Source organism: Bombus pyrosoma, linkage group LG16 (genome assembly GCF_014825855.1).
Source record: "Bombus pyrosoma isolate SC7728 linkage group LG16, ASM1482585v1, whole genome shotgun sequence".
Taxonomy (NCBI): domain Eukaryota; kingdom Metazoa; phylum Arthropoda; class Insecta; order Hymenoptera; family Apidae; genus Bombus; species Bombus pyrosoma.
Genome location: NC_057785.1, coordinates 7,239,172 through 7,262,940, shown reverse-complemented (window position 1 = coordinate 7,262,940; position 23,769 = coordinate 7,239,172). Strand labels below are relative to the sequence as shown.

The 23,769-nt window shown below is 43.2% G+C and overlaps 1 protein-coding gene across 3 annotated transcripts in view; it reads left to right on the top strand.

Annotated features, from left to right (window-relative positions):
- The window catches only part of LOC122576788, a 314,658-nt gene that overhangs the window by 47,961 nt on the left and 242,928 nt on the right, over nucleotides 1-23,769 (top strand). Inside the window, exons 2-3 of one of the 3 annotated variants that reach the window (XM_043747563.1) lie at nucleotides 7,326-7,539; nucleotides 8,925-9,019. The exons of 1 other annotated variant lie outside the window; for it this stretch is intronic. The gene's annotated coding sequence lies outside the window, so the exon portion shown is untranslated. The remainder of the gene's footprint in view (nucleotides 1-7,325; nucleotides 7,540-8,924; nucleotides 9,020-23,769) is intronic. One more of the 3 variants, XM_043747562.1, reaches the window with a different exon arrangement.

Here is a 23,769-nt window from a genome sequence, read left to right as displayed (position 1 = left end):
CTACCGGGTTTAATTAATTTAGCCCGCGTGCTCGGTCTATCTGTTTGCTTCTTTCCCATGCGTGAAAGTGTTGTTTCTCTCGATCTGAACTTGAGATGTACGTAGATACGTTCGTAATTTAAGGATAGTCTTTGGAATGACAGAAGCAGAGTGACATTTTAATGGTTTTTGTTTTATTATGTACGGTGACTCGCATAAATTGTACGTTTGTCATAGAAAACTTTGATGATGTGCACCACGATTAAAGAAAGATATACATCTTGTTCATTTTTGGACTTGCAATACCTAAAGTGTACATAGGTTAACTCAACGAAGAAATTTATCTATCTAGCAAGTTTTTGGGGCCAAGATCTTCCGTATGCGAAGCGAAACGCAATTGCGCGCAAGCTAGAAACGGATAGACGTGGTTATGCGACGGTAAATTTTAATTGTGCGCCTGCCTTCATCCAGGGCCGCGATATGGCGTGTTCAGTTGCCGGGCCATGATCCCTTGTCCCGATTCTGTAGTTGGCACTCCTGCCGTTGCTACAGTGCGGTGTGTTGGCTTGTCTGCACATGTGTGCACGTATGCGTGCCGTTTAACTCGCCACCGGGACAGATTAGTTTGCAAACAATTATATTTCTGTCTCTGTCGTCGTCCATTCGCCACTGTGAATCGACCCGGCAGAAGCCAAAGGGTTCAGCAATCCCAGGAAAAGGAAAGCAACTCGTCCCAGCATTTTGCAATTAAAAATTTGCATTTTTTGGTCTTATTATTCGGTGTACGTAGGCTCGATGATTCGAAGAATTAGCATCTTTACACGTTTTTCTTTTTTATGTGTAAAGTTCGATGACTTTGTTTTTTATTAGCATCGTTTTCCGAAGAACATGTAGTCTCTAATTATTCCTATCACAAGCCAGCTCTCAGGGAAGTTGTAACAAAGTATTCAGAGTGAATTCAATCCGCAGAACATCCCAAATGAACACGCAGAACATCTCTTGCGAGTCAAACTTTTTCAACAAGCGAAACTTTTTTATTAGCGTCCTCCTAGAAACCGACAGCACGGTACGAGGAAGATAGACGTCATAACGGGGCCATAATCGACGAACTGCCTGGCCAATGCTACCACCTGTCCAATAGAAAACGTAAAAATCTCCAAGAAGTGGATTGATTTATAACCGCGCTTCGAAAATCGTTGAATATCGTTAACGAGAAACGACATTTTCGTCATTCGCTGAAATATTTCGTCATTCTCTGCCAAATGCGAAAGAAGGATATTTTATATATGTTTGGAAAGAAACGAAGCTTGTTGTAATCGTTTATCGATGCAGGTGAAAATTCACAAAATTCTTCATATTCGGACGATATTCGTTGCTTCGCGGGAACAAAAGAAACGCATTTATCGATCAAAGGAACGACGATTCAGCGCAGAAATGCGATTATTCGCGTTTTTTGAGGTTATGTTTCATTCTACGGCGATGGTGGGAGTAAAAAAGCTGCGGCCAGCCCTCTGGCGGTATGTTTATGTACTTTATCAAAGTAATAACGGATCGTTAGGGGCGGTGGAATCGCGGCTGCACGCTGGCCTGCATCTGCACGCGATTTTTAAATGCGAAGATCTGCGATACGGGGCGGGAAAACAGATTTTAATGCCAGCTTACGACGAACCGCCTTTCCAAGTTTGTTATTGAAAGTAGTTTCGATTATATTTCTGCCGGTAATGGAAGGTTGTTTGAGTCTCTTATCGAGAGCAGGGAAATTTGAACCACAACTTACCTTGCATGTAATTAAACTATCTTTTGCTCTTTTTAATATAAACGTTGATGGGCTTTGAAATATTTAAAGGGATTTAAAGATGATAGAGATCGTAGCTCGTTTATAATTACTACTCGGATTACGTCATTCTTTTAATGAAATAGGTTTCTTGTCGAGTATCTGATACTTGTTAGTATTTATATTGTAGCTGAGAAATATTTTAATAACTATCGCGTCGAGTCAATTATTTCTAACAAAATATGAATTTGCATAAAGGTCGTTTAAAGTACGATCTGCACCTCAAGCTTTGTCAATAGTATATGAATTCTAATTATATCACATTTTCATTAAACGCGTTCCTACCAAAGCAAAGCATCGTTTGAACCCAAAAATCCAATTCCATACCTAATTAGATGTCCATTTGCAGCCCCCCGAAACATTCAGACCCGCCTCCTAGCGGGCGGCAACCAGGCTGGTAACTTCAGAGACGTCCGGCCATTCTTCAAAGAAGGAACACCATAAACGGCTGTCCCTCAGGAATTCATATATTCCTGTCCAGCTATAACTGTAACAGCCATTTGCTCAGCTGTCAGCTCGTCTGTACGCCGCGAAATCGTTTCGTTCAAACGTTCTTCCCTGGATTCAAATTGCACCGAGAGGCCATAAAGCGAATCTTCGGTCCCCGGGTGTAGCGTAGCTTTTCACTGTTTGCCTTCAGTGAAACTTAACAGTTCCCCGTCGATATCGATGTTCCGCTGTCCGTAACTTTCTTCCGAATGTTGCGTGGAAACTCGGGCGTACAGTCTGAAACCACGTTCGACCGATCGCGAAGACGCCGTCGACGTTTGCCCAGGTAAGTCTCGCGAGACTGAACCTCGTATGTGGCTGTCACCACCGCGTAGGTGGCATCGATATATTATTTTTCGAGTCACCGATGAAACCGTTTTCTCAAGTTCTGGTCCACTGGGAGCTCGTTGTTCCTTCGATCGTTTCCTCTTTCATGGGCTCGATCGATGGAAGTAGTATTTTAACGGTTGCGTAATTATTGCACACCGGATATTTATGCAAAAATGTATACGCTTACTAGAACTTTTCTAGAGAATTGTTTTATACGTTAAAAATATCATAAAAGCTACAAGTATAGTAATCGGAAAAGTTTCTGTATGGATCAGAGACGGTTAACAGGTTAATGCAACTTTTTAAAACGCCCCTTTATTCCAGGTCGATGAATGTCGGAAGCAAAACAGGAAGCGAAGCGACAACCCTTCCGCTTAAACGCCTGCAGGAGCCTAATCCCACGATCAGCAAACACGTTAGCCGCAGACGTATTCCCTTTAACCTCAATTCTGACCGAAACACTCGTCCAACCCCCCGCAACGTGCCCCTCCCCCCACCCAAAGTCACCCTATTCTAGTCAAACAGAAGAACAACAGCCGAACATTCTGATCGCATTATTTATTACCCGATCGCGATCGTTGAACGCACGCTTTATCGGAAGTATGGGGAGTTTGGTTGCACGTGCATGCGAGCAGAGAGCTTGTGCAGCGCGCAGCCAGGCCTCTTTCTCACCCCCGTGGCTTTTAAAAGGCCTCTATCAAGCCAGGGGGATGGAGAAAGAGCGGAAGAGGCCATTTAAGCTGAACGTGGCTCGGTACCCGACTGAATAACACAAAGCCACCGTTCCCGGTCCCCCTTCGCTGTGGTTAGACGGCTAATGGCGTAAATAGTCACTCTAACTAGAGACCACCCCCTGCTTCTTCCAGTCTTGTCCTTTTCTTCGTCGGGCAAACTCGATTGCCACATGACCCCTGTTTCAAGATGTTTGCAGACGTGTTTTGGGCGTTTTTCTTTGCAGATTGTCGATTCAATCTCCATTACGATACAATGCGACGTGCCTCTGTGCAGGCCCTCGGCCCTTTCATCCCTTTGCCACCTCCGAATCTTCGACTCACAGACTACCACACTTTCCACTAACGAACCAAACATTTTTAATGGAATTCTCTTGGAAAATTGGAACAAGTTTACAGGGCATTTTACAGGATTTACAGATTCGTAGAAATTTATAGAAATTTCACTTCTCGATACTCGCGACGTCGTTGAATATTTCATTATTTCGATGAAACCTTCGGCAGCGATCGTACCAGATCCATGGTAGAACATGGTTCTCAATCAGAATCTTCTACGTCATTTCCTGGGATCTCAGGTCTGCCAATTAATGCGCTCTGACCTTACTAACGAGTGCTGGGGTTATTGCGCGGCGCGTTTCGGATGATAATGAGCGCAGACGAAACACGTGCTGCGCGTCCATTAGCAGAAACGAGACCGTTAACGTATCTGCGCGGTGTTTGTGTCGAAATCGATAACAGACGATGGCGTGGGTAGCGCGAATCAGCCGATTGAAACCCGACGTTGGCCCCAATAACAAGCAACTGCCACAATATTATCGATGTGCCATGATGGATACACTTGCCGGTTCTCCATTCGGTCTTGTTCAACGAGCACCTCGTTTCTTCGCTTTTTTCACATTGTTCTTTCCTCGTTCCGATGATTTTTCTTTCAAATCTTTGATCTGTAAGGTTCTTTCGTTTGAAAAATTTCTTTGGAACGAGATATCTTGAATTTATCTTGGAAAGGTTCGGTGGAATAGCTCGTGACGGCTGGTTCGAATATTTATAAGGATTTTTAGATTTTTCGGTTTCTACGATTGTACGATTTCTCTTTGAAATCTTCGGTTTCTGACGCGCGAACAATTCCTTTGGAACCAGCTATTCGGATTCCATCTCGAAAAATCTTTATGAAATAATTCTTGGATATTGCTTGAAATATTCATAAGAATTGTTAGATTTCTCGATCTCTGAAATTTTATCGCTTCTTTTCGATATCTTCGAATCTGGAAGGTTCCTTAATTAGAAAAATTTCTTTTCATCCAGACATTTTGATCTTATCTCGGATATTTTCAATAGAAAAGAACTCCTGAAAATTTATACGAAGAGAAACTTCGATAGAATAATACTAACAATGCAACGTGAAAATAAAAGAGGCAGCAAAAATGCACGTCTACGCTAATTAAAATTGTTAGGAAAAATTACAGTTACCCGAAACGAAACAGGAATCTTCAAGCTCCGTGTTTCTCTCGGTCAGAGAAATTCCTAGAAATTTGTGAACCGGTTGTTGCAGTATCGTCCAATAATTCACAGAGGCTGTTCCGATCGTAACGAAGATAGGAGAGAGGCACGCGTGCCAAATCAGCTGATTGAAACGCCACCGCCATCATGATTCGTTATTACACCACGTGATGGTGATAGGGACGCCATTGTGATCTGCTTTATGGTGTTCGTATATCCGCTGGCTGGGATCGGCTTATATAAGAAGAAAGGGAGAGTTACGAGCGTAGAAAGAAGGGAAATGAGAAACAGAAGACAAAACGAGGAATTCTTCTTGGGAGTGAGTCGCTTTCAGTACCGCGAGCAAGCGTGTGCGTGAGCTCTTTTGTGAAGATGACAAGCGAACGACCAACGGGGATTTATCTCTGTTTAAATAATTCAAAGCCGTGCTGCTGCCTCGTTTCCGAGCGGTTGATCGCGAAATACGTTCCTTTTAAAGAAACCCGAGGATGAGAATTTAATTAAATAACTTTATCGTACAAATCGCAGCTAATTGAGCGGTTCAGAAGCCACATTGACCGTTTTCATAGATCGGAAAGCAGAAAGAGATATTCTCGCAAACACAATTTTCTACGTGTGTCTTGCAACTTGTCAAACACTTTGCCTAAGAGTCAAACCACGTGAAACGAAGTCAGTAAATCTTACCGGCCGAATGATTTCGATAAATTAAAAGCTTTGTGCTTTTTCCCGACGGATAAAATATCACTGAACAGTGCACGAAGCAGGAATTCGAAAAAGGAACGAGGAGTACGTTCGTAAAAACAGACGGAACACAGGGGCGAACATGGGAGACTAAACATCGTCGGTGGTAAAAACGCGGCGCAACAAAAATAGCATGGCGAAGAATAACGAAACTGAACAAAGAGGAAGGGAGAGGAAGAGAGAAATAACAGGTGGCGAGGAAGAAAAAATTGGCGAGTATGAAATGTGGCCTGGATAAAAACGGGGCTTGGAGGGAGAGGAGAAGATAAACAGACGGAGGAAGAAAATGACGATAGCACGAAGACGAAAAAGCGGGAAGAGATGGAAACGGGGTTGGAAAGGCAAGCACGAGCGAAGCAGGCTAGTTCAAAAAAAGGGCCAGAGCAACGCTGATAGAAGAGCTGGAAATTCGACGGAGAAGTCCAGAGACCGGGCTTGTATGACCATTAGGCGTCATTCTCTTCCTCCTTGCCTCAGCTTGCTAATAGTAATGCACTCTGAGCGTCGACGACCGGCGTTGCGAAGCTCAGGGCCAACGGATTTAATGCAGCTGCTACGTTGACCCAGGTTAATTCTGCTTGACTGAAGGTTGAAAGGCATCGATGGAAAAACGACTGGAAGCGTGGAAAATTCGTTTCCACGTCAAGGATGACCACGTTGCGATTGGATACTTTGGAATCGGTCCTGGTAAAGTCTGCCGCGAGATGATAGGGCTTGTTAAAGTCGTAGACGAATTGGCAATCCGGCGTTTGTGGAGTTTCGAATTAGACGTTTCAAGCAAGCATTGGCGCTATCGACGATTAAGATGTTCTATTGATTAAACGAAAGAGAGAAAACAAATATTTGAACGAAAATGAATACGGACGAATCTACTCATATTCGAAGCCAGGATAATCAGAACTCTTGAATATCCTGATAAACCATAAAATGTCTGATCTACCTAAACAATCGGTGTGCCTGACCCGTGTGATAAATCCTCTGAAGGCTGTGAAACAGGAAATTTCGGAATTATGTCTACAACGTTATAGACACATGGCTCTTATCTTTGTTATGACCAGACTCGTGGAACCCCCAACGACAGATTCATCCGCAGAAATCAATCTTTAACCCTCCAGTGCTTACATCTGTTGGAACAATCCTATTTTCATCGTAGCGTTCACGGTCTTCCTTATCTTTCCAGTCTTTCAACCATCCCACACCACTCTCGTCCCTCACATGCCTCTTTTTCATCCCGCCTGGCCATCTTTTACTCGCGGCCAGGATGGGTCGGGCTCGCAGCTGGCCTGGCGCCTTGGAACGTCACAGAGAAAATTTTATAGAAGCGGCCGCACCCACTGCTCGTTAAAGCAATTAGTACCTGTAGCTGGTAGCTCGGCTCATCTCGCTCGTCCATTTCTGCCGTCGCGGCATTCCTTTCGCCTTTTCAACCCTTGTACGCGCTACGCCAAGTAGGAAATTAAGCGAAATTTTTTCGCCAACACGGACAGGTAGGACGCGTGTGGTATTAATCCATCGAGGATAACCCTGTCACCCTGCTCTCTTGAGATTATGCCTGTGAATCGTCGAGATTTCTGCGCGTTAGCTAAATCACGTGTTTTTATATGATAAGCGCTTTGTTTTTCGCCTGGAATGAGTTGTTGTATTTTCTCATGTGCTTAAATCAGGCGACGTTTTGTCAAGCCGTTGGTTCAGCATTATAGTATAATATTTGTTCGTTTTTTTAGACGGAGATTGCAGCATCTGAAGAACGGGCGTAGAAAAAGGGAAACAACAGCACGTTCCATCGGACTTTCGATGGGCATTTCTGACTGCCGATTTCGAGTTGCTTGCTTTGTGAAAACGGCCTGTGCTCTGCCTGAAGATCGATAGCGATATCTTAAAGAAAGTGGCTGCGTTTTTAATTTCGATGCACACGGAGAGCTTCGAATCTTTTCAGAGGTTACGTATTTTATCAAAGTACCTGGTTATCTGGAATTTCATTGTTATTGAAAAGGATGGCAATAAATGGATGATACGTCAAGAAAGTGTAGACAAATGCTTTCCCAAGAAAGCGATTCTAGGTAGATGCAATGTTCTAGCAGTTTCCACTCACCCATTTTTCAAACCCAATCGCGGCCAAACAGGCGAGCGAGCGAAAAAAAAGGCGCGGAACTAAAGGCAGAGTAATCAATAGTCGCAATGGGGGATGAAAAATCACGCGAACTTGGGAACATGCATTCGAGGCGCATTCCGCGGACAACAACAGAGGGGAAAACGAGAAAGATAAGCGAGGAAGGAGGAAAGCTGGACGGAACGGAACGAAACGAAAGCGGGTCAGCTAGTCTGCGTTGGAAAATATGTAACTTCCGTCAAATGGATAACCGCGAATTCCTAGTAATTTCTCCGCTTACGTGCCTCTGTTTAATACCACAAATGCCTCGTAAACATACGTTTTATGTACGTTAAAAGTATTGCGCCATTACTCGAAATTAAACACGAAGAAACACAGTACACTTTTCTAGTTCGTCAATGGCTCAAGATCCGCGCTTATTTATTTTCATCGTGTTATTTCATAGGTTGGCGAGCGACAAAGAACGAGTTCACTTTATTGTTATCGCGTAGTCTCGAAGCCGTAAAACCGCAAAGCGGATCAGCTGACCCGCCAAAGTGGCGGGGTTCGTTCAACTGCGACACCGTAGTCGGACCGTGGCCCGCTTAACCCCTTTAAAAACTAGGCAGAGCTTTCCGTTCCATCCTGTTCCCTCTTAACGCCTTTTGTTTCAACTATCCGCGAGCCGTTTCGAACCGACGTGTCTCCTTTGATGTTGACTCGCTGTCCTCGTCCTTTCGACATGTTTGAACGTTCTGCGAGCAACTCTAGTTGCTGTCTAAGCCAGGACCGTGACACTCCTGGCATCCGAAAGTCCCTGAAACTTCGTATAAGAAGAATAGACTGAAAAATTGTAGAAATCTTATTATTCCAAAATGGCAGACCTATCATCTTTTATCGCGATCGTTTCACCCGGTTCCTCCAAATGGAAAACGAACTTCTCCTTGATTTTCATTTAGGTCTGTCAGTTGTTTGGAGAAAGGCGGCTGATTTGGTAATATTCAGGTTAGACTTCTGGTGTCGTCGAAGGAGAGAATAGCCTATCGTGGTAATTGATAGGTCAATCCGATAGTAGACGTTGTTCGAAGATTCTGAGTGTAAGATAGTAGATGTTCGGAGTTAGAAATAGGTTGAGTAGGTTCTTCGTTTATTAAAGAAAGATAGGAAGTTCTGTAGCGGAGGCTTGTGACACTGGATTCAATTGTAACGGAGTCTTCGATTTCTTTTGTTTCAGAAATAAAGGATAGCATGGTGTGTTATGGCTCCTTGCGTATCGCAGCTGTCTGTCATAATTGCTGAAGTTGCACCGAGAGCAACGTTTCGAAACAGGTAAGTGAATTTTCTCTTTACACCTAGCTTCCAATACTTGTATAAATAAAAGTTCTTATATTTCATGGATACTTATAGTCTTGGTAAAAAGTATCTTTAGGAAAATCATCATGTAAGCTCGAGCTACGCTTTATCCAAACTATAGCGGCTTTGCCATCACCAAACGCATCGAGTTTGCCTGAATTTGAATTCCACAATTCTAAAACGCTAATCCAACCCTGCCATCGAATTGCCCCGAAACTCGTGCAACATACTGACCCCCGTGGAAATGTTATAAAAACATGGGAAAGCAGGTCATGTAACACACAGCAGGGGTTGCATCGTGGAAATTTGCGAGCGCGCAGTTATTACCAGCGCGAAAGAACACGCTTTGTGTCGGCTGTCTCCCCTTGTCAGATTCGTCGTCGCCTATGTCTGCGCTAGGCGCACAAAGGATCCTCCTTTGTGTCTGGTCATTTTTGCCGCGGACCTCGAGAGCGTGTCAGGTCGTTTTATCGGACGCCATCCGATCGCTGCGCGTTTCGACGAGTCGCAAAAAGACCGATTGATCGACTCGGCTACACTCTCGCGCCATTGTTACCCAATTGGAGGAGAATCGTTCACTCTACCAAGCCACGATCCACTTTCTTTTGCATTCGTTCAATGGACGACACCAGTTTTCTCCAATCTTCTTTTTCCCCCCCAAGTCTTTCCAAGACGTCTATCTTGGTTCCGACTGTTCCTTTCTGGTCAAGCTGCTTCTTCATCCGTGCTGTCTCGCAGTTTTGTCCCGGTTCCGTTGTTTGGATCCTATCCTCTTCCTTCTTCCTCTTCAACTTTCTGCTCCTTTTTCTCGAGTGCTTTGTTTCTTGGACAACGGGGCTGAAGTCTCGTGACCGTCAAAATTGAGTTTCTTTAAAATATCGAACAAAGCTTCCGCGCTTTATCGACGCTATCGTCAGAGAAGTTGGATTTCAGTCACATCCAAAGATTGGATAACGTTCTGGTATTTTTACGTGAATTATCACGTACTTGTATCGACGTTTCTTTCGAACCTCGTATCGTAAAGGGAACAGGTGTCCTAAGACATTCGAGCGAAAGCGTAGCTGCGTGTATACCATCTCGCCAAGCGAATTTTGGCTCCCCCATTACGTTCTACGAAATGTACACCTTAGACCACGTCCATCATCCAGGAGCGTTATATATTAGAACGCTAACTTTGGCGCAATAACGCTTCGCGGGTTATCAGTTGCAGGCTGGTCGTTCGTTACCAAGACAGCCGCTTCTTCCACTGTCGGAAGGCTGGAAAATGAAGCGAGGTGGCCGGTATCGAATAGTGGAGCCGCGACTATAACCAGCCAGCCACTAACCCCTGTTCTAATTAAGCCTGGCTAACCCGCGAGTTAGGATTATTACTTGCCCTCTGTTGGATGGAGAGAAACCGTCCACTGTTAGTATCTAGTCGGTGCGCATGGTGTACGTGTGTGTAGAGTACAAGCGGAAGAAAGAAGTTGGAGGTGTCGTCTGGCGTTGTGCCAACCATCGGCTTCCTTTCTCGTTCCTGCGGGAGCTGCCGACAGGAATTCAACGCGTTTAGACGTTACCGAGAGGAAACTCTTTGAAAATTCTTGCAACTACCGATGTAAGCCTGCCACCTCTCGCTGCTATTCGTCTTGGTTTAATGTAACGTGGCTAATATGTACTGGGTGGTTAGGAAAAGCTTATGAAGTTTGTGGCTTGGTGGTAGTGGTTAGGTTCCGAAGTTTATTGCGAGGTAACAGTTAGGTTTGGAAATTTATTGGGGGGATAGTAGTTGATAAGTAGTGCATAAAGGAGGTTTTAATAACGAATGTTAGTCGACAAGTTGATATTTTTAGCGTTACGAAGAATTTTGGCCTCTTCTTTGTCCTCCACAGAATCAGTTAAGAATTAAAGGTATCTCGTTTGCAACGCCTTTTAGGTAATCCTGACTGTCTTAGTCTCTTTTAATGCTGTTTTACGAAAGCGTATATTTCAAGGATTCGGGGCTTGATAATGGAAACACCGAGTGGGACAGGCTTTCCAAGTTGTAGCAGTTCATCTGGCAGCAAGCGTAGTACGCAAAGGGAGCGTTTGCGTGCACTAACGTTTCAAACAAAGTTTTCGACAACTACCTACGCTTGCTCGAAGGGTCCCTCGGTTGCGTATAAATGATACCTCTCGCGTATACAGTGGGTGGTACAACTTTTTCAGACTCCACGCCATTACGCCACCCTCCGCGAATAATATTGTTTTATTTTCTTCTATCGCCTTTCCGTCGAATTTTCCATTCCTCTCGTTCGATATTTCCATCCGAACGAGCTACTTCGTTATTTTACAGACGCAATTATTTTCTGCGTCGATAACGTTAAACTATTGTACTCCAGCTACGCCGATCAAATTTTCCCAATTTTATTCTCGATATAACGCGATCCAATGCCTGTTCCGTCGCCGAAAGTGGCCGTTGTTGAGGGAACAACGAGGTAGCACGGTTAATTCGCATTCGTTTTAAGGCAAAGGGACGATAAGCTCGCGAGAAGGATCGGGAAAGCAGAACGAGCCACGATAATACGTCTTTCCTGTCACGTAGCGGCCGATGGCATTATGATAATGCCGCGAATAAGAAGGATTCAGGGGAGGAAATGTGAACGATGAGTGAAGTGGCACGGTAGAGGCGATGCAGCCCGCCAGCAGGATCGGTCTAATCGAGATTCGATTTTTCATTTTGTTTTACGTGCCAGCCAGACAGAGTATGATAGCCTACCCTCTTCTCACCCATCAGCTAGAACACGTAGTCTAGCGATCGTGTGTGCATCGTGGTTGAACAATGGTAACATGTTCTGCAGCTTGTCCGAATTTTGAGGTTATTTTTCTACTTTTATCGACGATGTACGGTTCATCGGTGTTTATTTGGGTTAGGTTTATCGAGCTGTTCAGGGAACAGTGATCCTTTTTCGGCGAATTAACGGTCAGACCAGGTTTGTTTTGACTTTCTGACGGTCGCGAGAGTGCGGTGATGGAAATATCGGCGGATCGAATTATTCTTAATCGTAGCTGACGAAGCTGTCGTTATACAGGGTGACTTTTGGTAATCACAGCGTGAAAAGGAAAGATGTGATTCTGTGTGAAAAAATGAAGATAAAGACAAGGCATGAATAGCGCTTTTTGTTAGTATATGGACATTTAGGGTCGCTGAAGGGGTAGGAGTTCAATTGGGTTAGATAGCCTGGTACGCGAAATTTTGCATTCAAGTTAGGTAGTCTGAATCAAGATTTCTCACTATTTTGAACCTAGATTTTACTTGCCGAGGAAGCGAAGGTTATCTTCAGGTTCAGTAGATGATCAAAGGATGAATACTGATGTAGAAGATAAGCCGCTTTCAAAAGATGACTGCAAAGTAACGCGAAGATTCAGCGAAAGGATAAGCAGAGTGAAATGATTAAATATTTTGATAATTATAACGATACCGGGAATTTGAAAGTAGAAAGTCAGAAAAGGATTAGAGCGTAGATTTTGAGAAATAGCGGCAGTCGTTTCTCGAAAGACACTTTTATTCTCTATAGAAATAGGCATGATAAATTGATTCCGACGATCGGTTCTGCATGTACGTAAGAAAATCGCGAAATTATTCACGATGCATGATATTCTGAAACGGTTCATATTTTATTCAGCGGCGATAAATCCGACCTATTCCTTTAAGCCTGTCCGCGAATTAAATTTTAAACGTGAATTTTCAAAGTTTTATCTATTAAAGCGAGCTGGCGCTATATTCGAGTCGAAAGAAATAAAAGAAGAATCGGATTTATAGCCCCGATCGAATAATTAGATTAACGTCTGCAGATTTTACTGCTGAATAACAGGTCAAAGACGTGGGATGGCTGTTTCTCGTACAACAATCGCCTTCCGAGAAGATCGAAATTGAAAAAGATCCTGCAGTCGAACGCAGGAAACGCTATGCGTTCGACAGATCGTAAGGCGAAACTTTCACGTAACGAAATCTTTGGAAAAATACGATATTCTTGTCAATCGATGGTTGCAAACGAAGAAACGCTATCACACGATGTGCCAAGGTGTCAGCCTGATTTCCTTGCCTTGCCAGGATCGTTTATGGTGGCCTTAATTGGACAGAAAGCTAATTAGACGACGGTGGTTCCGCGTCCGGCGAGGCAATCCAGACTGAAAGCGAACCGTGAGATTTACGGCGAAGAAAAGGCCACGTAAGAGGGCGAATCTCTCGGGGGACGCTGTGAAGATCTATGACTCCTTCCGACGGTGCACGATACAAACACGGATAACCTGGATACCGTGTGCAGAGATAAGAAGCTGGCTACCGGTAGGAATGCGAGTTTGATTGGTTATAGCGTCATAGGATCAGCCACTCTTATAGAATTGCGAAGATAAGATAAAATGGAACTTTTATTATTGATTGAAATTGCATTTGAACGTTTATCGTAGGAAAGTTTTATGCGGCTTCTGAACAACCCGAACTACACATTTTCATCGGTAGATCGTAGATCGTTATACGTTTACGGAGGAATTTGAAGATGAAAATATTTTTGTATTCGTTGAATGCACATTTATGATTCAAAAAGACGTATAAAATATCCGTACTGTAGTATTTTCCATCCAAGTGCCAGTTTATATATTATATTCGCGAAAACATGGATTTGCACGAATATCCGCGGTCTCGTCGCTTTGTTTCGTTTGGTATCTGATTCGTTCAGACACCGCACTGTCTATCGTTGCACCAGGTCATCCTCGTATGTCCTACGTCTTCTAATATATGTAATATATGTAACGACTATAACGATGCAGCCGTTAGACTACGCGCGAGACACGGCAGAGATTGATCGTGGAAAAGCTTCGGTGTAGCGGTTTATGACAAATGTTCGATGGATTTTCAGCAACGAACGTGTGGATTATATAAAACACGGAGTTCGCGAGACCCGAATCGATAGCAGGGAATCGTAGGAACGTTAATTCGAATTGTCAAATATTGAAGCTGCCGGCCAGTTGAATATCTAGTGGAAATCTGTCGCTGGACATGGTGTAATCCTATTAACGGGGCTTACTCTTTTTCATGGTGCGCACCGGCTGGCGTTGGGTTCTCGCGCCCATTTGACCGCCACTGGGCGCTGTCGAACGATCCAGTAATTTTCTACAGTCATTAAAAGTTGCAGCGAGAGATTTGAATAATAGTTAGGAAGCGATACGGACGACGGTAGTATCAGATTTTCGACTTTGAATTGCTTCGATAGCACCAGGCTTGTGTTTTAACGATGGCCTTAAGTAACGATCAAACTGGCATTTTTAGCTGTTCCGTTTATTTGTTGAATAGACTGTGGAAACCGCAGAGACAATAGGAATGTTAGATATTTGATTCGGTATGCGATATAATAAAGATGGTGGAAAGTTCGTGGAAGAGGCCGAGAGGGGTACCGAAAGGTCAATTTTCTCCTCGAGACTTCGACCTATCACTGAAATCGAACAAGGGAAGACACAGTAAGACGAATCTTATTTCTTACGACTCAAATTTGCATTTTCCTGGAAACACTCGGTGCAACCACATCGAACGACGATACTATTTTTCTCGAACGGCCCTCGATTTTTCTCTGTCCACGGAACTAAAACGTACAGCGAGCTCGAGTTCTCTGTGAAATGCAGGAATTCGTCGTATATGGCGTGTCGTTAATCACGACTTTTCCTCGTACTAAAACGAGGATTATTTTTAAGCCCATTGTCCAACCTTTCGATCACACCGAAAGCATCTTGGAACAATTTCAAATGTAATTTCTTTTTTTTTCCTTCTTCTTCTTCTTCTTCTTCTTTTTTATTACACTTTTATTGGGATTGGGAAAATTATATCAGCTAAAATGTGTTTTACAAATTTACGGTATTACGGCATTTTCTGGCCCCTCGATTCTCGATAATTTGTCTAGCGGAATGAAGCAACTCGCTATCGTAACACAGTTTTCTAGCTATTCAACGAACAACTTCGGTTATAGCCAGCTAGTACTTGGAAACGCTATAAATTAGCCAATATAGCAAGCGGGAGTAGCAACTTAAAACGTCTTACAAACTTCTGAAGCGTTCCACGCGTTCACCTTCTTCCGCAACTCGAGCTTGTTTCGGTTTTCTACTCCTTAGGAACATTAAATATTTTCTTCTTTATTTTTCTCTTTTTTTTTTTTTCTTCTCTCCCCTTAGCCACGATGGTTTTCGAGGTGGTTCCATGGTTGTGAAGCCGCGCGTACAAGGACTCGTCTTTATCGAATAAAAAGAAGCGAGTCAGGTGGAATTTCCAAGCGGGCACGTCGTCATTTTTGCCAAGTGTTTTTCTCGCGAGGTGGCCTCCTGCTTCCGTGAAATATTAATCTTCAGAGCGGAAGACTGGCGGAGCAGCACTAACAGGAACTCATGCAATATTTAATTATGTCAGAGGGATCCGGCGACGAGGGAAAACTAAGGTCGACAGCTGAGATTTCGCGAAAATATCCCAGCTCTTGCAGACCTTCTAAAAACCTTAAAGATTCTGAATTCTTTGTCCTCCGCCACTATGGAACTGTCGAACGTTCGGCGTTTTCAAAGTTTCCGTGAAATTAAAGATGAGCACACTGTTGTTCCGTTTGGAACAGCATCTTCCGAGCTTCTAACGTCGAGTGAAATTTGCTTCGGTTCTCAGTTCTTTGTCCTTCGATGCTGTCAAAGCGTTAAACATCGAGTATTCTCAACGTTTTTGTAAAATCGAATTGGTAAAAATTGTCGGTAGATCAAAACGAAGCGTAGTCTTTGTGAACTGTAATCTTCGACAGCAAGCGAATTCGTCGACACAATGAAGTACCACGAGGAAATTAGCCATGGAGCGAACGTTTGACTGTTGCCGGTTGCACGTTCATCCCGAATGGTTCATGCTCGTTCGTACCTTCTCTCATGGTAATCGCAGATAGGTACAGGTTAAGTAGCACGCCCATAGAGCAGCGTACTCGAAACCGGGGACCTCCATTAGCCACGATAGAGAGGCTGTGTTAAGAGTGTTAATGCGACTCTCGGGGCTCGTCGCTTCGCTGCCTCCAGTTAGGGTCGATTTCGGACGCAAACTGTTCCTTCGATTAACCGGCGCGAATTTTCCACCTCCTTAATGCACCTGTCTCTCCTTCGACAGTTTTCTCGTAACATGTTGCACCAGTTTCTTCGTTTATGCAAAATCGAATCTTCTTCGGAATTTAACACTTAGCTGTACGTTACCATCGCGCTTGGACAAGCCAACCTGTCCACCGCGTATTTTTCCAGGTATCGACGACTAATGTTCACTGCTTGAAAAATAGAGAAGTGTAAAAACGATTTAAACGGTTAATTATATTTTACGGTAATGATTTTATACGACGATTTCACATATTGTTTATAAAAAACATCAGATTAAAAGTATATATCGAAAGTATAAAGAAATGTAGGTAAAATTAGAAACGTTAAAGATGACTAGAAATAAATAACACGACTTGAACGTGAAATTAATGCATTTTAATATTTTTGTACAATGTGGTATCGTTCGATTATAAGTTTATTTAGTCACAACTGATAGTGTAACTTTTTAATTAATTCTAACACCACTAGATCGCTGTGTTTTATTATATACTGTACTTTATAAAAGCAGAAAAAGTGGCGCGACTAATTGGCAACGATTCCAGGTAAACGATAACTGATAATAAAAACAAAAAGGAAAAAAAAGAAGGAAAACGAGTTGGTAAAATCAAAAAGGGAGATCTCCCCGTTCGGTCACGCAGCGATGTCCTTCACAGAGGGGAGACCACCCTATTCGGTTGGCTAAGCGTTAAGAGTAATATCGTTTCTATCGTAGCTTGTCGAGAAGAGAACAAAAGAGTAAATTATTTCGTCATAGACGAATAGATTTGAATTTATCACTGGTTCAAGAGCAATTGAATTTAGCGTACCTGTGAAAGATCGAACAAAGCTACAAATCGTTGCGGGAGACGAAGAAAAATCCCGCTAGAACGGATCAAATCGAATCGCCTTGAAAGTCGACGTTAAGAGAAAGCACGCTGCGACGACATTAAACTCGCCGGTTGGAAAGATTAAACACTCCATGTCAAACACACAATTCCATCGATCGAGTCGAATGGAAATTCCAACGATGTCCGCGGTTTAAGGAGAAATGGATCTTTTTCGTCATAGATCGATCGTCAACTCGACTGCTCCTGCGACTCGTGATAGCTCGAATAAATGGCTCTTCCCTTATCCTTAATTCCACGTTACTTCTTCCGAATGGATCGCAGTTAGAAATATAGAGAAGTTGGAGTAATTCAAACAGATATTTCCATCGGGGATCTTTTAATTCGAGACAGTTTTCCATTTAATTAAACGGCAAACATAAATACAACGCACACGAGATATTTTAATTGAACATTGCAATTAGCAGGAAGCTTTAATGAAATATCACACTTTGCACAGAATATAACAGAACGTACGTAGAGAAATATTTTGCTTCAACGAACATACGCGCAAATGATTCTTTTTTTAAATATGTAAAAGCTAGTACCAAATAAACCAAAATGTAAGATACACGAAAGAACATATAATTCCAAGGGAAAAGCTTCGTGCACATATTTTACAAAAAGTCGTTCAAACAGGCAAACACACACCGTTGTGTAATATTTCGCAAAATTTCCATGAAAAAGGACGCGTTGCTTGGGCCGCTCTAGTAATTCCAACGGCGCGTAAAAGCTTCTCGCAACTAGCAGACCACAGAAATCCCCAAATCATCCGAAAAAGGTTAAATAAAGTTTGAACAAGCCGTGATTATGCAACAGGAAGCGGTAGAATCTGGAACTCGTCGCAGGAAACAAACCTGTCCTGTGTCCGCAAACGTAGTCGTTTGGACGATCAAAAGAACCGAGCCGACTGGGTGTCGGTGGTTAATCGATATTCCACGAACGAGCGTGCCGCATGCACGGCCGATTATTTGGATTAGTCGAGCGTGTTCTACGAGTGGTTTCATCTTGAACTTCGTTTCGGCCAGGTTGAAAAAGTTCGCGAGCCGCGAACGTTCACCGGCCGCGAGCATAGTTCGACAGTATCAAAGGAGAAAGTTACTCTATACTTAGGAAATATCGCTTTTAACGATGCGCCAGCCCCTGCAAAATGACGGGGCGGAGTTGGAAACTTGTACCACGGAATCCAGTTCACACCGGTAAATTATTCGGCCTTTTCGCAGGACCAGACGTCGTCCTGTGCCTCCTTGGTCTGTTGGCCAACATTGTCTCGGCTTTTTCCTAGAATCTGGGAAAATAGGGATTTTCTTAGGGCTTTCGACGATTTACCTTGAAGTTTCTTCGTTCAGTGGAAATAAAGGCGTTTGACGAAAGGTCGATTCATTCGGTTTTTACTAACACGTGTTACGCTATAAGACGTCAATCGGCTATTATGAAACACCGACAAGTATTAACGATCGATCTTATTTTGCTTCTTTCACTCTTAAATGGACATACAATGATTAGTTTAGTAACGATTTCAGACCAGTGGCTCTGAAGACTACGAGAAAGTCAATTTAGAAGAGGTACAAGCGGAATTTAGACGGAGAATTTAGTTTCTCGGTTAAAATGAAACCCTTTCTTGTTCTAGAAATTAGATTATTGTAATGTAATTAGAATGCCAGGACACCCCTGAGGATTGTATAGGGAAATTAGAATTCTAGGATACCCTTGGGCGTTGTGTGCCGATCTTGAACATTTGGCGGAAGGATACCAAGCGAAGGCCAAGCATAGTCCTTTAAATCTTTGTATTTGTAATTCACCTGCAAGACCTCCGATGAGCCAGATTTACACATGCACAGCTTCGTTTATTCAAGCAAGTAGAGTGCTTCCGTTCCATCGAGTTGTCGTTTCATCAACTTTCACTTGCAACCGCATGGATATGCGTTGCTTCAAGAATTCTTCTGTTCTCTTATAAACCTCTGCAATAGTTTAGACAATAATCCTCAATCCATTAACTTAATATTAATCAATTAACATATTAATCAACCATTGTACACCCATAGAGGTTGTCCGTAAGCGTTCAAATACTCTGACGAGCCTGCGTACATCAGCATATAACTATGACAGTTCTAGTCGAATCTAGTCATCGTTCTAGTCGTCATTTCTAGTCCGAATAGCAAAGTTTCCGCAGAAGCCTTTTCTTTTTGATTGGAAAATGCCTTAGGCCATGTTACTATCAGGTTACACGTTACGCTAGGATTTAATCCGGCAAATTAAGAACGACAGCAGAGATTGGAATACGTTTTCCACGGGAACAACGTAACGGTGCTATCCTCCAACGGTCTTTTCTCCTCTCTTCTATTTCTGGCTTTCGGTCAGCGTCAGATCCCGCGGGATCCTCGGCTACTCGTAGTCCCTCGTCGCTTTTGCCCGTCTTCTTTGCCCGCCACTATCTTCATTTCCATCACGGTATTTCCCCGCTGCTATCTGCGGGCTCTATCAGGGTGTCTACTGGCCGCGGCTTTCATCCTCCGTTTTCTTTCCAGTCGCGGCTGGCCCTTGCTTCGATCAAACGACATGCCCTGGATTCCTTTTCCCCCAGACGAGATTTGCATTCGACGCTAACGATGTTGCCTTTCTTGTCAACCTGCCCCGGGTAACTTTCCCTCTGGAACCGGTTTTCAGTACTGCATTCTCCGACTCTCTTCATTTATTCATAGTTCTTCTTTCCATCCGATATAATCCTCCAATCGTTTCGTTTCATCTATCGACTTTCGACTCGTTCGCTCCTGAGATTCGACCGCCAAAAATACCACTTGTTACGTTTAAATTATAATTCTCTACTCCATCGGCCGCCTGGTCCTCCGGTTTCTTCGTATTGTCACTGTCGATTGTCGATCAATCAGCTTCTGGTAATAGATGCAGCTACCAAAACCAAAAATTTATTCAGCTCATCTGCGATCCTCCGTTTCACCAAGATCAAAGTGCCAATCTCCTGTGCTATATCGTGTAACGCTTTTCTCTTAACCCTCCACTCTTCAACGGCTTCCAAGAGAAGCAAGAATCGAGAATCAAGCTGCTACGGTTGTTTCCAATCTTCCTGCTTTCTTACTATCCTTCTATTTTTCACATCTCCTCGATACAACCCAACTCCCAACTCTATCCGTAGCTTCACCTTGGCTCACGTTGAACTGTTTTCAACGGCGAGCGCATCACGAAATTCCCCAGAACGCCGGAGCATCCACGGAGTGACGGTTCGTCGAAGAAATCCAACTCATTCCCATTCCGCTTCAGCCCAGCAACTCCCGTGTCGCTTTAGCCGGTGGCTCGTCTTTTCTCTTCCATTTCTGGCTCTCGGTCAGCGTCAGATCCCGCGGGAGACCAGGTACTCGTGGTCCGTCGAAGGATGCTTTTCCACCCGGACCAAGGGAGAGAACCACTCCTGCTTCTTTTTCCTCGATGTCTCCGTCCCATCCCCGCCTACCCGCCATACTTCACGGGATAACGTGGCACGACGATGGTATTCCCGGCTCTCCTGGACCCCTTCGTCGAAATCCTTAAGGACGTCGTTGACCTCCTTTCCCCGACGCTTCTGCAACTCTCCCGTTTTCAGGCTACAACCCTCTACAACCTGTCTCCTTCTCTCTCCGATCTCTTTCTCTCTTCGCCTAGTGGTTTCTTTTCCTCTTCAATTTCTTCGTTCACCCGTCTCTTCCTCTCCTCAATTTCTTCATCTGGCTGTCTCCTTTTTTCTCTACTCGCTGATTTTGGTAAAATATTCTGCGATTCGTTGGCCCGATCGGATAACGACACGATTGGAAATTCGCAAACGTCTACGACGCCAGCGATAATGCTACATTCGTAGATGTGCACGCCGTGTGCCTAATTTTAGAAAATCCCAATTGCGAAATTGTGCCAACTTTTCCGCTTAAAATCGTCTTTCATAGAGCTACGACATTTTAGCCGGAAGGCTGGTGCTCTCCTTTTAACCGGACTGTGCAGATTCAATCTTGCTTCGAGCGGATCCTGTCGTTCCTGGCTGGCAGACGAGAGAGCAAGAGGGTAAGAGAGATATACGATAGACTCGATCTCGAGACTTGGTTTTCGAGCGAGACCGGTCGACTCGTGTCCTGCCCCATCAACATAGCAGCGAGATGTTATCTCGTGACTCTTGGAGGTAGGTTCTTGGAGCAAAAAGGAATCGAAGCCGGGGCTGTCGACTCCCTTAACTCTTTCCTCGGCTTTGTTCACCCTCCAGCTTTTAGGGGATGATCGTTATGGCGTCTGGCGTTCCGGTGACTCGCTTTTCCAAGGTTTTCTAGTAGCAGCTTTCGCTTTAGGCGATGCCGTGATTGCTGAAAAACGAAGCAATGGGATTTTGGAACGTTTTAATACCTTTGTCCTTGATTAAGTAACTCTGTAGTCTTTGATATTTTTATTTAAAAATCCTGATTCCTGTACCCTCGTGTTATCTAATGATTTCTCGTCAAAAATATTGTCTTGTTAATTAAACGCGGCATACCTTTGAAAGTCGATCTCACTTTCACGAACACCCTATAAGCGTTCCACGTTATACGTATCCACCGTTATACCACGAAATACAATGGATTTACTGCGTCAGTTAATTAGTTGTCCGTCATCGGTTAATTACTCGTCGGTCCATTGATCAAATTAGTAATTAATCGAACGTCTGCTGAAAAATTACTTCAAATATCTAGAAAGCTCCGAACATTTCCCCTATTTAGTTACAAAGTCTCAAACGCTATTACCTCGAAATATACTGTTGTTTATAAGCGAAAGATTAAGCTTCGAACGACATCTTTTTACACGCCAACTTTCTCCATCATTCTCGTACGTAAAATCGACTCTGTAAATATGTCTGGCATATTTCGCGATCGTTGTATATTTTCCCTGTTCAATTCTACGACTTCGCTATATGCATTTCCACGAATACGCCTGCTAACGCGAAAACATTAGCCGTGTAATATTTTACAATTTGAACGAGACGTTGGAATAATAGGTTGATATTGATCACACAGGTTGCATTACAATATCAATCGGAGTTCTGAGCAGGTACTCTCAGGTTGATTGTACATAGTATCGCGATATCAATCAAAGATCTACATGCTGTTGCTATATTGATTGCACATTGTATCGCAGTATCCAACCGAGTTTCAAACAATATATTCATATTGATTATATACGCGTGTATTATTGTACAATAGCAATCACGGTCCTAAATAGCATTTTCGTGTTTATTGTATAAACTGTATCGTCGAACAATTCGTCAAAATCGAGTGCAAATCGTATAGTATAATTAGGTATCAATTAATATTCCAAACAATGTTGAGGCAATATTGGTTCTGCTTTGCATTGCAATATCCAAGACGACTGTTGATGTTTAGTTAATGTTTACGACGAATCGATTTCTATGAAACAAATATTAAATTGTTCGGAAAATCCGTAGTATTTCTTACAGATAACAGAGAACCTCTGCTCTGAACTATCGAGAAATTGGCCAAAGATATTTTACGGTAAGAAAGCTTAAGATACTTTAGTCTCGTTTATTTTGCTTTTTGGATACCGCTGTGTACGGTTTTCTTTCTAATAGATCGTTACACTATTTGAGCGTGTATCGTAACTATTTACAATTGAACTGAACGTAACTTGCTGCGGATGCTAAAGGAAACTCAAACAAAACTTCCGAGGCTGCAACTTTTGACAAACATGGCTGTGTATTTGCCTCAAAATTGATTGGTATAGATAAACACCGAAGACGAATAAAGACACGAGTATCGAACGCTGTATCTCTTTTGAGATTCCACCAACACGCGCTAACTAATTGCTAATTCGATGATTAAAGCATTGTTCGATCTCAAACGGCATTTACCAGTTTCCATTTCGAAGAACGACCGACCGTCGAATCGAAGCATCGTGATATTTATTTTTTCGTTCGTCTATCGTCAGATTGCAAAAGTCTTAGTAATTTGTTAGTTTAAATTGTTATTCAATTTCAAACAGAATGTAGCAGTTTCGTCGGAAAGAGTGTGGTTTCGGCGCCAAGAGACACAGCGCACAGTTATCTTATCGAATCGTAGGATCGTAGTGTTCATTTATCTCCCACAGCCACTCCGTCATCGAGGACGTTATCGTGGGATGGGTAATTTAACTAAACAAGCCGATTCCGCCACTGAACACCGTAAACAGGATTCCGATTGGATTGCAATAAATTCGCCTAATGAATAAGTTCCATAAGTCATCGAGGAGCGCGCGCTGAAATCGTTCGTTACATGGTTTCCGTTTGGACACGTCGGTTTAGTCCGGTTGAGTCGGATAAACACCGATGATCCTACCCGCAGGGTGGAAATAGCTCGACGACGATTTTGTCATTGGAATATATTTATGCGAAACGCTGTTTGCCGCGGTCGTTCGCTCCTCGTTAGTATCCAGAACAACAGTATAAATTACATCCTGTCGTTGTTAACACTAAGCCTCGATGCTATTACGATCCAAAATTATATCCGTTCTTGGAATATCGGCTGAATTGGTAAACAGTTTCGGATCGTGCGTATCGAAATTAAAATAGTTTATCCATATATTGTATTACGCATGTACATAAACGGACTTTAATTACAATGTAAATTTAAGACATAGTTAATATCGACTTTAAGAGATCGAGTACACCCGATATCTTTGGCGAAGCCGAATTTCGCGAGACTTGAAATCTCAAAATACTTTATCAGATCCTTTAGATCCTCTGCAATT